Source organism: Somniosus microcephalus, chromosome 23 (genome assembly GCF_052327205.1).
Source record: "Somniosus microcephalus isolate GS21.2 chromosome 23, FLI_Smic_1.0, whole genome shotgun sequence".
Lineage (NCBI taxonomy): Eukaryota > Metazoa > Chordata > Chondrichthyes > Squaliformes > Somniosidae > Somniosus > Somniosus microcephalus.
Genome location: NC_141009.1, coordinates 34,113,725 through 34,123,492, shown reverse-complemented (window position 1 = coordinate 34,123,492; position 9,768 = coordinate 34,113,725). Strand labels below are relative to the sequence as shown.

At 47.3% G+C, this 9,768-nt stretch overlaps 1 pseudogene; it reads left to right on the top strand.

The window, feature by feature from the left end:
• Positions 1-2,023: 2,023 nt before the first annotated feature.
• On the top strand, positions 2,024-3,352 carry LOC147101802 (uncharacterized; annotated as a pseudogene).
• The last annotated feature ends 6,416 nt before the right edge of the window (positions 3,353-9,768 follow it).

The window sequence follows — 9,768 nt, the reverse complement described above, 5'->3', positions numbered from 1 at the left end:
TATTTAAATCTTTTTATATTGCATGGTGACTTCCTGGATTCAAAATCACTGTATACTTGCAGTGAAACAAGGAATTTGAGCCCCCCACCCCCGACTCGCGATACCCCCCCAATCTCTAGTCTCCCCCACTCTCTGCCCCCCCACTCTAGCACCCCCACTCTAGCACCCCCACTCTCTAGCCCCCCCACTCTCTAGCCCCCCCACTCTCTGCCCCCCCACTCTAGCACCCCCACTCTAGCACCCCCACTCTCGCACCCCCACTCTCTAGCCCCCCCACTCTAGCACCCCCACTCTCTAGCCCCCCCACTCTCTAGCCCCCCCACTCTCTAGCCCCCCACTCTCTAGCCCCCCCACTCACTAGCCCCCCCACTCTCTAGCCCCCCCACTCTCTAGCCCCCCCCACTCTCTAGCCCCCCCACTCTCTAGCCCCCCCCACTCTCTAGCCCCCCCACTCTCTAGCCCCCCACTCTCTGCCCCCCCCACTCTCTAGCCCCCCCACTCTCTAGCCCCCCCCACTCTCTAGCCCTCCCCCACTCTCTAGCCCCCCCACTCTCTAGCCCCCCCCACTCTCTGCCCCCCACTCTCTAGCCCCCCCACTCTCTAGCCCCCCCACTCTCTAGCCCCCCCACTCTCTAGCCCCCCCCACTCACTAGCCCCCCCACTCTTTAGCCCCCCCACTCTCTAGCCCCCCCACTCTCTAGCCCCCCCCACTCTCTAGCCCCCCCCCACTCTCTAGCCCCCCCACTCTCTGCCCCCCCACTCTCTAGCCCCCCCACTCTCTAGCCCCCCCCACTCTCTCCCCCCCCACTCTCTAGCCCCCCCCCACTCTCTAGCCCCCCCCACTCTCTAGCCCCCCCACTCTCTAGCCCCCCCACTCTCTAGCCCCCCCACTCTCTAGCCCCCCACTCTCTAGCCCCCCCACTCTCTAGCCCCCCCCACTCTCTAGCCCCCCCACTCTCTAGCCCCCCACTCTCTAGCCCCCCCACTCTCTAGCCCCCCCATTCTCTAGCCCCCCCCACTCTCTAGCCCCCCACTCTCTAGCCCCCCTCCACTCTCTAGCCCCCCCCACTCTCTAGCCCCCCCCACTCTCTAGCCCCCCACTCTCTAGCCCCCCCACTCTCTAGCCATCTTTAATGGCCTAGAACCAGAGCATAAGATATTCACCGTGCTCGATATAGCAAATAGCTTTTGGGCCATACCCTTAGATGAGGGATCTCAAGGGAAATTTGCCTTCGCCGTAAGGGGAAAACAGTATACATGGACTAGAGTACTGCAGGGATTCCACAATAGCCCGAGCATATTTCACCGAGTATTGTCAGGAATCTTGGAACCAATAAATGTAGGAGAAGGAAGCACCCTCTTACAATATGTGGATGATATCCTCATCGCCTCCCGTACTGAACAACAGCATGTACTAGCCTTGACTACGGTACTGGGAGCCCTATAGAACGCGGGACTAAAGATAAACCCTAGAAAGGCACAGGTAGGGAAGGATGAGGTAACTTACCTAGGATATATAATAACAAGGGAGGAGACAAATGCCCGATGACAGAAAAGAGGCTATTAGAACGATGCCAAGGCCAGGAACTGTGAAAGGGGTCAGGCAGGTACTAGGGCTATTTAACTATTGCCGGAACTTTATCCCCAACAAAGGGAGGATGAATGGGGAATCTGCCCAATCTCCCAAAGCTCCCAATGCCCAGGCTCAGATTATTGGTGTTGGAAGATTAGCTCCCGCAATGACCCCACTACTACTAAACAACCTACCACTTCATTCCCCACAACGGTCCCGATCACCATGGCCCCAGCACCACCTACGTGCCCAACTATGAAATCTGGAGCAAAAGGGGGATTGGTAATAAAGAAAACCAAGGATAAAATACACGTTGGGGTATGCCAACGAATAATTACGGTGTTCCTAAACCTAATGGATATAACTATTCCCAGCTTTTGTGGAAAGGAAACAATAAGCCTGTACAATAACTTGACCCTATGAGCTCCTGAAGGCCCTGAATCAAGAACCATGACATTTAATGTAAAAAGGAAGACAGGTAGAAAAGGGGACAGAGAGAAAAGAGGGATACCATAGACGATTGGGTTGATGCCCTAATCTGAATCTTACATGAATTGTTGGGTAGGGAAGGGGATAACCAAAGACTGCAGGCACAGCTAGGTGATGGCGCAGAGGGAGAATTGCTACAAATGGCCCACACGTTGTGGGACCACGCCAGAACTATAAATTTGATAAACAAAGCAGGGGAAGATGTGAGCCGACAACTACAGTCAGAAATAGTTTGCGCAGGGTACGGAGCATGGATACTTAGTGAAGTACAACGTAACCTAGAGCAACTCCAAAGTGGAGAAGTGCCGGATTGGATACCGAATGATGTATTTACCAATTGGACCTTAGATACAAACATGATTCATATGTGTGAGGTACGGAGGAATGGTCATGCTTGGATACCTAAAGCTAGATGCATAACCGGACATTTAAATATAATAGGATTTGTACTATCAATACCGCCGTATAATGTAACAAAAGGAGATCCCTTATACCAAACAAACAATATAGGGGAGATAAGGAACCAAACTCGCTTGCACTACCATGACTTGTCCAGACATGTGATTAAAGAAAACAACAGTACGAGGGGTATTAACATAGATGATTGTTATAGAAATAACCAAGTTGTTTTATGCCGAGATCCACCAAGAATGACCAAGGATGACTGTGGTTATGGCCGAATGGAAGGGTGCACATTGAGTATCACGCCAATGTCACGGGATTCCGAAACAACCGCCACCCCGCGAGGGAATGGAGAATGGTGTGTGAGCACCAAGGCACCGCCGCCCCGCGGGGGAATGGAGAATGGTGTGTGAGCACCAAGGCACCTAATATGACAGTTACGAATAAGGGAGGGACCACCTCCTGTGCCATCACAAATACTGACTTCTGCTTTACCCCACAAGAAGAGACACATATAAACGGGTATATCATATATCCTGAACTAAAAGAAGAAACTATTAATGGGACAGTGACGGACACTATCCAAGAAGGGTAGACAAAGGCAATAAGGCCACAAGGAAAACCGATACCCGAACTGAATGAAGAACAGACCCAACTGGAGCATGACATTCAGAAGCAGAGACAAAAGTATGTGATTTTGATGGAAGAAATAGATAAGCTACAAAAGGACACTGAAGAAATGTTGGCTAGTCGGCCTTGGTATACTAAGTTTTGGCATGCTGGACTCAATGTGCAAATACACCCCTGGATAAGGATAATATCACATGTATTGGTTGTCGTACAAGGCATTGTATTGGTGATCTTGTTGTTATCCTGTCAAAAATGTAGCAGGAATAAGAGACAAGCCATAGCGAGAGCAATAAGTAAAAAACTGGATAAGGCAAATTTTAAAAGTCCGGCAGAAAGGACTTATCTTATATAACCTCGATGGGAAAATCAAGAGGCGGATCCTGCAGTTTGGGAAGTAGCTACCCAAATGGAGGGACAAACCTGGGGCTCACCCACGAGAAGTAATAGGGAAATGGCCTGGCTTGGGCCTATAGCCAAGGGCCATAAGGGGGGATTGTAAGGGGACAAAAATGACTTCTTAGAATTAAAAGTTAGAAGTAACTATAACTTCTTAGAATTAAAATTAGTGTGAAATAAGTTTGTCTCCTATCCTTGTTTAGGAATGTAGAACCCTAATAAGACAGGAACTGTAAAACTAATAAGCTGGTCTTTTGTCCTTGCTTAAGATAAGGCAGGACATACAGAAGGGATGAGGTAAGCACTCCTGTCTAGAGCAGGAACAGATAAATTAGCCCGCGAATGCTGTAACAATGGGTTTCTGTGAACCATTCAGCAACCCCCCTGATAAGGGGCATCGAATGGACACAGCCCTTCGCCTATTCTGTAGACCAATCAATGATCGTAGAAGGAGGGTGCATGCCTCAAGTTAGGGTATAATTGCTGTACGTATTTGATACTTGGTGGAAGAATCCTTTTTCTGGGATGAGACTGAGATTTTCCCCATGCATATGCATGAATAAAGATCGTGAAACTTATCCAAGGTGTCTGTCTGGTGAATTTGTGGTTGCTATAGGGCAAGTGTTGACCCCTTATCTCAGGGGGTCTGCTTGAGAGGAGGGAAGACTTCTCTTTTGCCCCAACACCAACATAATGGTGTTATAGTTCAGTTCTTGCAGCAGATGAATTTCATATTTATTGTAACAGATATTTAACTTTACAATAATTACAATATTTATATTGACAGTTGCATATACATTAACATAATTATATATATTTACAATAATTTCTCATACTCTTCTATTGCACGCTTAGAAAATAAACAAGTGCCAGAAGTGGCTGAGACACACAGATTAATTATCTACTGTACTGATTGACTGTATTGATTCTGGGTCCAGGGAACAGCTGCCTTCCTAGTTATCAAGGATAAGCTTGCGGGATAGCTGGGAATGGTACCAAGTTACCTGAATGTTAGCTTGATTATCATAGCAAGTTGGAGAAGAATTATGCAGAATTTTTCCTAAGTTGTCCTCGAGCTTTTCTCCTATTTTTCTTACCTTGAGTTGTTCTTATGTTTGTCCTGAATTCATGCCTATTTTGCGTACAGTGAAACCTGTCTATAACAGCCACATTTATGACTGACTTAAGATGCTTTTCCAGTACAAGGTGAGTCAGTAAACTATAGTTAGGCCATATGTCAGTTGTTCCTTTTTGGCAGGTTTCACTACAAATATACTTACAGTATGAGAGTTGTACTGTCATGTGTAGTATATGCAGCTATATTTAACTGCAAAATATTTACAGCACAGAAACAGGCCTTCGTCCCAATAGGGCCATGCCGGTGTTTATGCTATACACGAGCCTCCTCCCACCCCTCTTCATCAAACCCCATCAACATATCCTTCTATTCCTTTCTCCCTCATGTGTCTATCTAGCTTCCCCTTGAATGCATCTATGCTATTTGCCTCAACTACTCCCTGTGGTAGCCTATCCACATTCTAACCACGCTCTGGGTAAAGAGGTTTCTCCTGAATTCATTATTGGATTTATTAGTGACTATTTTAATACACTCATGGAGCAGAACATTCCATTGTAGAGTGCCTTTTTTGAGTCTTTACGTGGCTCGTCCAGGGGCAAAGTCACAGCAAGGGAGGACTGCGGGTACTCAGGTGTTAGGGAGGACTGGGTAGCTCTTTCACTTTGTGGTACAGACGGCCTTCCAAGATTCCACCACCAAAGGAGAGACACAGCTGAATCATTGTGTTGTGTGGATAATGGCCTGTCCAGCCATAAGACCCATAATCATCATCTGATGTTTTTGCTTTATTACTATTAAACATACATCACTAATGATTAAAAGCACACACGCTAACTATAATCTTATCTCTCGGAATAAAATCTGGGGCTCTGGTCGGACTATTGCCAGATAGCATTGTCTCTTAGGTTGTTTTCTTAGAGGTGCTTCCTCATGTCCTCTTTGCCATCACCAACTCAAAAACCTCTTCGCGGCCCCTGGTTCTTCAGAATTGGTGGGTCCTCGCATCCAATCCTGGGTTACCCGATTCGGTCAACTGCTGGGCACTTGTCAGTTGTTCTCTTAGTCGTTCCCTTGTACCTATCATGATGGTCGAGGTCTTGTTGCCAGCCCTGCAGGCGTGGGTCTGGTAATACTGGTTTAACCCAGGCCTTATCCCTGTTTAATGACCAATTTGGAAATCAAAAAAACATGTTTCTTTGTTGCCCCCTACCTGCGGGGAATTGATCTACACAGTTCACCCTTCTTTGTGTTCTGTGAACTGTTGTTTCACCCAACATTGTTTTGTTGCTCGGCGGGACCACGTGGAGGCACGACTCGCTGTGACTTAGAACACAAAAGATAGTCACAGATACGGTAACTAGATCTCTTATGCCAAACAAGGGCTAGATGAGTAATGGCTTAATGGCTTCCACTAGCCAAAACCATCCTGAGTAAAACCAATGAAAGGTGGATCCAAGACTCATAGAAATCTTTCGGCCCAAATCTTCTTATATTTATGGCCCCTAGTTCTGGTCTCGCCTGCAAGTGGAAACATCTTCTCTACATCTACCCTATCAAACCCTTTCATAATCTTAAAGACCTCTATCAGGTCACCCCTCAGTCTTAAGAGCCCCAGCCGGTTTAATCTTTCCTGAAAGGCCAAATTGATTAATAATATATTTACATGCCTAGTGTGAGAGGACTGATTTGATCTAGAATGTCAAAAGCCTGAAGTAGAATAGGTGCTGCTGGCTGTCATGAATCTTATCATGACTCATGAAGTAACACTGGGCGGCCAGCTGGTGGCGCCGTCCAAGGAGTATAAACACTCGGGCGTGGGCCCAGCTTGCTCAGGATGTTTCTGTAACCAGGAACTGGTGATGTAACTAGAAATCTGATGGTTTTGAAAGTTGATTAAAGCCTTGTTTTATACTCAAACCAAGCACTCGGTAGTCTTTTTACATCACTGGCTTTCCCTGTTCTGGAGACCCCTTGACTCAGACATGTGTTCTCATGTTGCTGCTGTGTGATGGAAGTCCCTTCACTGAAGGAATTCCTAAGTTGTGTTCATCAAAGCTCAGTTAAAAGATTCTAAGAGGATTGTAATATGTCAAACACTTTATTATTGTGAGACCTTTTGAAGTATTGTGTTAGTCAAGCATCATATTGCTGATTATTTGCTTCTGTGTGATTATTTATCAAGTAAATAAATCTGATTTTTTTTTTAGCTCAAATGATCTGGTCTGACAGCCGTCGAAGAGAGCAACCTAGGCAACCTACCATGCAAAATATCCCAATAAAGGGTCATTTTTACTGCTGTGGCACACTACTCCCATTTATAGCACACGCAAGGGAGTAGGTTTCACGGCATAGGAGGAATGGGTCTATTTATGAAAACTGCACTTGTTGGAGGAGAAGCTGTATCATAACAACTGTTTCATCTAGCACGTTTCATGTTTTGCTGCGCGCAAAGTAAGTCATGTCACAGGAGCTTTTTTTTAAGTTTGTTATTCTTTGAGAGGAAGTTGAGTTTACTGAGTTTACTTATAGTTATATAAAAAGAAAAAGGGTGGCTAAAGTAAATGTTGGTCCCTTAGAGGATGAGACCAGGAAATTAATGGTGGGAAATATGGAGATGGCAAAAACACTGAATGAATATTTTATATCAGTCTTTACAGTAGAAGACACTAAGAATATCCCAACACTGGACAAACAGGTGGCTAAAGGGGGGGAGGAGCTAAACACGATCAAAATCACTAAAGAAGTGGTACTCGGCAAAATAATGGGACTCAAGGCGGATAAATCACCTGGACCTGATGGCTTACATCCTAGGGTCTTGAGGGAAGTGGCGGTAGGGATTGTGGATGCATTGGTAATAATTTTCCAAAACTCCCTGGATTCGGCAAAGGTCCCGGCAGACTGGAAAACTGCTAATGTAACACCCTTATTTAAAAAGGGCAGTAGACAGAAGGCTGGAAACTATAGACTGGTTAGCCTAACATCTGTGGTAGGTAAAATTTTGGAGTCCATTATTAAGGAGACAGTAACAGGGCATTTGGATAATCATAATTTAATAGGACAAAGTCAGCATGGTTTTATGAAGGGGAAGTCATGTTTGACAAATTTGCTGGAGTTCTTTGAGGAAGTAACATATAGGGTGGATAAAGGGGAACCAGTGGACGTAGTGTATTTAGGCTTCCAAAAGGCATTTGACAAGGTGCCACACAAAAGATTATTGCTTAAGATAAAAAATCATGGGATTGGGGGTAATATTCTGGCATGGATAGAGGATTGGCTATCTAACAGAAGGCAGAGAGTTGGGATAAATGGTTCATTCTCAGACTGGCAATCAGTAACTAGTGGTGTTCCGCAGGGGTCAGTGCTGGGTCCCCAACTCTTTACAATCTATATTAACGATTTGGAGGAGGGGACCGAGTGTAACATATCAAAGTTTGCAGATGATACTAAGATGGGAGGGAAAGTAGTGAGTGAGGAGGACATAAAAAACGTGCAAGGGGACATAGACAAGCTAAGTAAGTGGGCAGAGATTTGGCAGATGGAATACAATACTGGAAAGTGTGAGGTTATGCACTTTGGCAGGAAAAATCATAAAGCAAGTTCATGCGCTGAAAATTCAGTAGGGTTAGCGCCCCATTTGAGGCGCTAGAGGGCCTAGCGCCGGAGTTATGGCCGGTTTGTAAATTCAGTGGGGCCCTGCCATCGGCGTTAGACCGGTTGCGCTGCGCCGGCACCGATGATGTCATCGGTGTGCGCAGCGTCCCGGTTGCCGTGGTGACGGGCCCCAACGCCGAAATTGAGTTGCGGCCGCCTCGCCCGTGGCAGCCGCAACTAACGATGTTTCAGCAGAGTCCTACGCGAGTTAGCGCCGGCGCATTAAGGTCGCGCGGCGGCCGGCCGCTTTCCCGCCGGCCGCCTGCCCGCACCTCCCTCCCCGGACTCCTCCACCCCCCCCCCGCGGAACAGATGCGTCTGGCCTGCGAGCCCGGCACTTCTCCGAGGTGCCGGGCTCATTTTTTTCAAGATTTCAACGGCCAGTGGGCGGGTGCAGGCAGCTCCTCCTTAACTGAAGGAGGAGGCCTGCACTTCCCCAGCCTGCCGCACCGCATCGGGTGCCGCAGCGCCAGAGTTGCGCCGCAATGCGGCAGTCAGCACCCATTTCGAGGCGCTGACACCCACCTGTAGCGCCGGCAGCCGTTTGGGCGCGGCGCTACTGAATTTTTGGCGCGCGCAGGGGGACTTAGCGCCGGCGCTAAATTTCCGGCGCTAAAGCCCTGGCGCGGTGCCAACTGAATTTCTAGGCCATTATCTTAATGGCAAGAAACTGGAAAGTACTGAAGTACAAAGGGATCTGGGGGTCCTGGTGCACGAAACTCAAAAGGTTAGTATGCAGGTGCAGCAAGTGATTAAGAAGGCCAATGGAATGTTGGCTTTCATTGCTAAGGGGATAGAATATAAAAATAGGGAGGTATTGCTTCAGTTGTACAAGTTATTGGTGAGACCGCACCTGGAATACTGCGTACAGTTTTGGTGTCCATACTTAAGAAAGGACATACTTGCTCTCGAGTCAGCACAAAGAAGGTTCACTCAGTTAATCCCGGGGATGAGGGGATGGACATATGAGGAGAGGTTGAGTAGATTGGGACTCTACTCATTGGAGTTCAGAAGAATGAGAGGCGATCTTATTGAAACATATAAGATTGTGAAGGGGTTGGATCGGGTGGATACGGGGAGGATGTTCCCGATGATGGGTGAAACTAGAACTAGGGGGCATAGTCTTAGAATAAGGGGCTGCTCTTTCAAAACTGAGATGAGGAGGAACTACTTCACTCAGAGGGTGGTAGGTCCATGGAATATGCTGCCCCAAAAAGCTGTAGAAGCTACATCATTACATAAATTTAAAACAGAAATAGACAGTTTCCTAGAAGTAAAGGGAATTAAGGGTTACGGGGAGCGGGCAGGAATTTGGACATGAGTCTAGGTTCGGATCGGTCATGGCCCTGTGGGTAGCGGAGCGGGCCCAGGGGCCGTGTAGCCTGATCCTGCTCCTATTTCGTGTGTCTAATTCTGTTAGATTCAGGAGCTGGTTCTGTGATAGTGGATTGGCGGTTAGGATCAGATCAGCCATGATCTTATTGAATGGCGGAGCAGGCTCGAGGGGCCGATTGGCCTACTCCTGCTCCTATTTCTTATGTTCTTATGT